This window comes from Bufo bufo, chromosome 6, assembly GCF_905171765.1.
Source record: "Bufo bufo chromosome 6, aBufBuf1.1, whole genome shotgun sequence".
In the NCBI taxonomy this organism is placed as follows: Eukaryota; Metazoa; Chordata; class Amphibia; order Anura; family Bufonidae; genus Bufo; species Bufo bufo.
The window spans coordinates 237,928,009-237,935,667 of record NC_053394.1 but is presented as its reverse complement, the minus strand read 5'-3'; the positions used below and the strand labels follow the sequence as shown (position 1 = coordinate 237,935,667).

Sequence of the window (7,659 nt, the reverse complement as noted above, 5' to 3'; positions counted from 1 at the left end):
GTGTCTTCCAATCTTCTTGCCTTAAGCTTACTGATAGTTTTGCATCAGCTGAACACAGTCCGGCTGCTCCACACAGTCACAGCAGAGTCCACTGGCACTATATGCAATCACTGCCTGTTGTCACCACTCTAGTGCCCATCTATCGCTCTGTCCCTCTTATCAGCACCATGGCACTTCAAATTGATCCACAATGTTTGCTCGCCAGTCAATATCTGCACAAAGAAAGTCAGGCAGTGGCAGCATTGAGAGAACATGAATGGGAACACAACTAATATGTAAGGGTGAACACGAATATTATGAAGGGTTGATGAGGGTTACCCTTCTTAACTTTCAATGACTGTTGGGCCAATTTCTAACCAGCTCGTCTGCTAACAATCCAGGTCCTCTAGAGATGTTATCACCATCTAATAGCAAAGGGGATGAAGCCAACACGGACTGGTCTCCCTTTCGCAAAGGGTCCCATAGCTTGCCCCTGTTACATATGATCTTGTACTAAATCACAGTATTAATAGAACTGGGTCACATCTACATTTTTTTGTAGGAAGTTTGCTTAGGTTTACCGATGAGTGAAATGAGTAATCCAACTAGATGGTTTGCCAGTAATGATAATGTTCAGACAATTAGACAATTCATAGTCTTAGAATGTATAACTATAACATTCTATGTGTAATAAATACTTTTATTAATTTATTATGTATGCATACATAAAGCCATTATCTCAGTACATAGCCTTCAAGGTATGCAAATTATAGGAGCCAATTAGTAGTTAGATGGTCAATTAGAATTCCGATTGGCTTATTTTGCTATCTGATATGTTGCTCAACGATAGCAGCAGCTTTGTATATATAGCACCTTTGTAATGAGCTTCAGTATCCATCTTCTGTGACCTTGTTTCATCACTCAGACATCTACCAGAGACAACCATGTCAGCAAAGGGACAAGGCAAAAACCGTAAGTGCCATTTAAATAGGTTTTGATTATTTTTTATGAAATGGAATGAAGAATTATTAGCTCTCCATTAGTTGTGCTCAAAGATATAAAGACAGAGCCTAAGTCAATATCCCATTTAACTAGTCTGTGTAAATGACTTAGATTTACCTGTAGTCCACTGGAAAAACATTATATATATATATATATATATATATATATATATATATAGAGAGAGAGAGAGAGAGAGAATACTGTGCTAACATATGCTAAGCTTTCTTTAATGGTTGGTGCAGACAGCTGCAGGACTCTGTGAGAAATGTATATCGTTCCATTGGTGTTTATCTGCTGCCTTGATGAGTGAGGGGTACTAGTATTAGACACCCGCTTTCATGGTTCTTAAAAAACATCATTACCTGGCCTTACAATTAATATTGAGCTATGAGTGAAAATCATTATGGTAGACCAGTATGTGCAACCTAAAGTGTCAATTGAAAGGGGTTTTCCGGACCCGTTTATTGATGACCTATCCTCAGGAATCAATATCCAATCAGTGGAGGTCAGGCACCCTGCTTACCAACTGATCAGCTGTTCCCTGCAGCTTGAATGAGAGGTGGAAACAAAGTGTCGTGCTGGGTAACTGCAGCTCAGCACCCATTTAACTGAATAGGGGTTAAGCTACAGTAAGCTGGCATGACCATTACACTTTAAATGGAGTTCTGCTTCCAGCTCTGTTGTAAGAGCTAGTTCCAGTGTCAGAGGCCAAAGGAAACAGCCAATTGGCGAGGGTGTTGGCGCCCCAACAATAAGATATTCATGATCTACAGTATCCTGAGGATCCCTTCATGCTGAGGATCAATATCAGGAGCTTTGAAAACCCCTTTAAAGTAGCAGTGAGCGTCTATATCAGCAGGGCCTCTTTGTTGGAGTGAAGATTGCCCAAATATTATGTCTACCTCTGATTTTGTCAACCTTCATCATGCTTACTTTATTACAATATGCACTGGCTGCATTGATGCTGGTATTACTAAACTACTGTGCAATAGCTTAGTAACTATCATTTACAGGCCTTCACAGCAACCTTGCACCAAAGATCCCACAATCAAATTGTTACATTAGCCTAATAAGTTTAAAAATGTAATAATTTTCATTCTTTGTATTTTCATCACTTTCTCTGATAATATTTTTTTGGTTCTTTTCAGCATGTTGCCCACCACCTGTTTGCCAGGACCAAACACCCAAATGCATCATAGTTGACCCATGTGCTCCATGTCCAAAAGTTCAATGTCCACCACCGCCTTGTTGCCCAAGTATGTATATTTGTTGATGATATTTGGATCTAACTGTAATTTGTATTTAATGCACAGAAACATGCATAACAGTCTAGTCAGCAGGGATGCTCAACCTGCGGCCCTCCAGCTGTTGTAAAACTACAACTCCCACCATGCCCTTCTGTAGGCTGATAGCTGTAGGTTGTCTGGGAACGATGGGAGTTGTAGTTTTCCAACAGCTGGAGGGCCGCAGGTTGAGCATGCCTGGTCTAGTGGATAAAGAGGCAATGCAAATAATCTATCTAAAATAAACCTGTTTAATGTGCAGAGTACAACATACATAGAAAACAACAAAAGGGAAGAATTTCATTTCTATCAATGAAGTCTTAAAACCAACAGTGTGTAGGGGATTCTGGTTTAGTTTTCTAGTTTACACACAGACATTCAGAGATGTATGAAGCTGTATTTCTTTACCCCCATGATTTCACGATAGAACTTTCCATAGAAGTATTGCTTCTAGGCAGGGGGTACATAGAAATCACTGGGCCCCATAGCAAGAATCTAAAGTGGGCCCCCGTTCCCCTTTTATAGCCCCTCCCACTACCCATTCCAGGCCTCTCCCTTTGTTCCATGAACTATGCTTGCTGCTGCGTTTAAGGCCTAGTTCACACGAACGTATGGCTTTTATAGTTTTTTGCGGTCCGTTTTTCATAGATCCGTTGTTCCGTTTTTGAGTTCCGTTGTGTTTCCGTTTCCTTTCCATTTTTCCGTTTCGTTTTTCCGTATGGCATATACAGTATACAGTAATTACATAGAAAAAATTGGGCTGGGCATAACATTTTCAATAGATGGTTCAGAAAAAACGGAACGGATACGGAAGACATACGGAAGCATTTCCATATGTGTTCCGTTTTTTTTGCAGACCCATTGACTTTAATGGAGCAACGGAACGTGATTTGCGGCCAAATATAGGACATGTTCTATCTTTCAACAGAACGGAAAAACGGAAATACGGAAACTGAATGCATACGGAACACATTCCGTTTTTTTTGCGGAACAATTGAAATGAATGGTTCCGTATACGGAGACAAAAAAACGGCCTGTACACCCGCAAAAAAAAACGTTCGTGTGAACTAGGCCTAATACTGTATGCCATCAGGACCGGATTGGGATTACAAAACCGCCCTGGTACACAAAAGAGGTTTAATAGATGCAGTGTGTACAGATGTATAGTATATACAGCAGTGTACTGTTACATGAGGTACGAGGTATAATATATGCAGTGTGTACAGGTATATAGTACATACCATAGTGTACTGATATGTGAGGTACGAGGTATAATATATGCAGTGTGTACAGGTGTATAGTACCTACCATAGTGTACTGATATGTGAGGTACGAGGTATAATATATGCAGTGTGTACAGGTATATAGTACATACCAGTGTACTGATATGTGAGGTACGAGGTATAATATATGCAGTGTGTACAGGTATATAGTACATACCATAGTGTACTGATATGTGAGGTACGAGGTATAATATATGCAGTGTGTACAGGTGTATAGTATATACAGCAGAGTACTGTTACGTGAGGAACGAGGTATAATATATGCAGTGTGTACAGGTATATAGTACATACCATAGTGTACTGTTACGTGAGGAACGAGGTATAATATATGCAGTGTGTACAGATGTATAGTATATACAGCAGTGTACTGATATGTGAGGTACGGGGTATAATATATGCAGTGTGTACAGGTGTATAGTATATACAGCAGAGTACTGATATAATATATGCAGTGTGTACAGGTTGTAACGGGATTAGCTCACGGGACCGCCGTCTCCTGGGATAGACGGGCGCTATAGGCACATAAAACACAGTCCAGTCCAAGCAAGTATGGTGCAATGGGCCTCAGCCAGTTTTATTGACTTTTGCAGAAAAAGAAATATTAAACAAAACAGTTCAAAAGAAATGAAATACCTGGCCGTCTGGCCACTACGTCTAAACAGGCAGTAGTCCCTAACTACATGAAACTGAGCCTTGTGACCAGCTCCATCAACCAAACACACTGTTGTTTTCCACTCACCCAGCAGGGTTCTTCCCAGGAGCAGAGAGATCAGCTAGTGAGCTGTTTGCCCTCTTATAGCACACTCAGGTTCCAAGGTGATTAGCCACAGTTACACTGAATACCTGGAGTGGCTAATTGGAGCAGGGACCCACCCAACTCTCCCTGCTCCAAGCAGCCAGGCCCTTCTAGCCAGGTTTTTAACAAAACCCTTGCAAAGAGAAAACCTAGTTTTCCTTGCTGTCAATTCCCTGGCTGCTTTTTAGAACGTATAGGACAGGAACCTAGGTGAAATGTAGACTCCTTCTACCACTTTCCCCCTGGTCCTGTCACAAGGTATATAGTATATACAGCATTGTACTGATATGTGAGATACGGGGTGTAATATATGCAGTGTGTACAGGTATATAGTATATAAAGTAGTGTAATGTGAGGTACAAGGTATAATAGATGCAGTGTGTACAGATATATTGTATATACAGCGGGTACTGACATGTGAGGTACGAGGTATAATAGATGCAGTGTGTACAGGTATATAATAAATACAGCAGTGTATTGACATGAGGTATGAGGTATAAATTACAGCTCGTACCTCACATATCAATCCACTGCTGTATATACAATATATCTATACACACTTCAACTATTATACCTCGTATCTAACATATCAGTACACTGCTGTATATACTATATATCATTACACACTTCATATATTATGCCTCGTACCCCACATCTCAGTCCACTGCTGTATATACTATATATCTGTACACACTACATCTATTATACCTTTTACCTCACATATCAGTACACTGCTGTATATACTATATATCTGTACACACTGCATCTATTATACCTCATACCTCACATATCAGTACACTGCTGTATATACTATATATCTGTACACACTGCATCTATTATACCTCATACCTCACATATCAGTACACTGCTGTATATACTATTTATATGTACATATTGCATCTATAATACTGTGTAATATATGCACTGTGTGTATATATATATATATATATATATATATATATATATATATATATACAGAGCAGTGTATTGATGTAAGACATACAAGGTATACTACTGTGGATGCAGTGATATGTGGTCAGTTATACATTATGGTCACTGTGTGTGTGAGGTACATGAGGTAGTGGTCAGTGTCACTGTCTGAAGTATTATACTTGAATGACCAATGAGTAAAAACAGGGCATGGGGGAGGAATGATGAGAAGTGGAGGATCTCCTCTTACCACTCCATTCCAGTCTATATGGATCAATGCAGAGCTGATTGTGAACTTATAATACTTGCTGTTAGGGGTTGAAGGACCCGTAATGATGTCATCATAGTTCCTGGCAGATGTACCTTTCAAACCTAGGAACTACACCATTTTTGGTGCAGTTCCTTTGCTAGGTCCTGCAGGACCTGTGATGTTGAAGATGATGTCATCACAGGTCCTGGCAGATGCACTGTTCTAACCTGGGAATCATTAAAGGTCCTTTAGCTTTAGAAAGAGAGACAGGAGCAATTAGGGGGTGGGGCATCTCCTCCACTGCAGGCCCCTCTTCCTCACGCCCTATAGCAGCTGCGTGGTCTGCCTATATGGTATGTACACCACTGCTTCTTGGTACGAATAACTGAGTAACACATCACCAAATGGAGCATTATATGCCGCGTTGGCTGAATTATTTTTGTAGTCCAGAGTCATAAGCACTCTGTGAGCCATCATACAGTCTCCAGTTCTGAGGCCCAAGCAGGGGTGCAGCTAAAGGCTCATGGGCCATGGTGCAAGAGTTCAGTTTGGGCCCCCCTTCCCTCAGTCCTTTATGTCAAGGGGCAGGGGAGCACATATCCTTCCTGCTGCCTGAGGCAAAAATTGACCTAACATATTCCTTCCAGCCAGAGGTGTAACTTGGAGATTCTGGGCCCCAGACTGATACATCTGCACCCCCTATAGCTTTACACATGAGATGATTGGAACTATCAACGATAAATGATGAAAATATTGGTGGCGATAACTGATTGTTTATACAATAAAATGTTCTTGCATGATATGACTAACAAATAACTGCTCTCTGACTTTACCCTATTGTTAGCAGTATGATTATGTAAAGACAGAATTTATGTGATACAAGTCCTGCTATAAACAGCCATATTATGGTCATAAAAATATAGGTAGCATTTGCACCTAGGCCCTAATGCCTAAGAAACCCAAAGTCCTTTTTGCCACATAAATTGACACCAGAATTACAAATGTCAGAGCTGAGTTGAGAGCCCTGTTATAACATTTGTATTGGGGCTCAGGAGCTTCAGTTTACATCTTCTTCCACTTGTATTAAAGAGTAAATAAAAAAAATATCATACTGATACTCTTTGTCTGAGCTGTCAGTTAACAGCGATAGAGTGGCAGAGTAGAGTTAACGCTTTATGGCCTTTTTTTTATGTGTCTACTTAAAAAAAATACTTTAATAATATTTTTTCTAATCCAGCAATACGCATTATAATTGAAATTTTTTTTTTGTTGCCAGACTATGCATATTTCATATAATTAGTTTTATCTGTTCTGTCAGTGCATCAATATCATAAATTACCAGCATTACTTGCCAACAATTTTTTTTATTTTTTATTAGATCCATGCCAGCAGGGTGGTTATGGACAAGGCTACGGTGGTCAAGGAGGATATGGGTACGGAGGTAACATGAAGTGAAGAAACTTTGCTGTACCATTCAAAACTTCCAAATTAAATCATGGAATCAACTATGCATTGCAGTCTGTTCTACTGTCTATATCTAAGCAAAATGTTTAACAGTCCTTGAAAATGTTCTGTTTAACTTTAATAAATGTATTCTCCTGATTAAGTTATTCAATTGTATGTGAGAGTATTATTTCTAACCACTTCTTACCATGGCTCTTAGTGGACAGAGATAGATTAGCATTTTTAAGCACTTACAAATTAATTGGCTATAATTTATAGTTATAAGAGCGAGCTATCTTCTCTACAACATGTCTCCTTATGTAGTTACATACATGTAGTTAGCTGGTTGAAAAAGACCGAAGTCATCAGATTTATTCCTAAAAATCCTTCCTGATCCCTGCTGGTTATCAGACAGATCTCTAGATCAACATTCCATATAAATACCAGGAACCCTGTATATTGTGTTTTACTGTGAACACACGTCACAGTTTGGATAGTAAAGCAATATATTCAAATTTTGAGATGTAATTCGGGCCTCAATGATCAAGTAAATATTATTTTTTTTCACTGTGCTATAACTTTTACAATGATGGAGCCGTATGAGGGCTTGTTTTTTGCAGGGCTAATTTTTAATGGTGCAGTTTTGTGGTACACATAACGTCCTATTTAACTTTCTAAGAGAGGGTAGGAAAA

At 39.4% G+C, this 7,659-nt stretch overlaps 1 long non-coding RNA gene across 1 annotated transcript; it reads left to right on the top strand.

Moving 5' to 3' along the window:
• The first annotated feature begins 821 nt into the window (after window positions 1-821).
• LOC121003470 lies at window positions 822-7,133 on the top strand. The gene is made up of 3 exons (XR_005779483.1): window positions 822-951; window positions 2,130-2,237; window positions 6,902-7,133. It is a non-coding gene; the product is annotated as an uncharacterized LOC121003470 (long non-coding RNA).
• The last annotated feature ends 526 nt before the right edge of the window (window positions 7,134-7,659 follow it).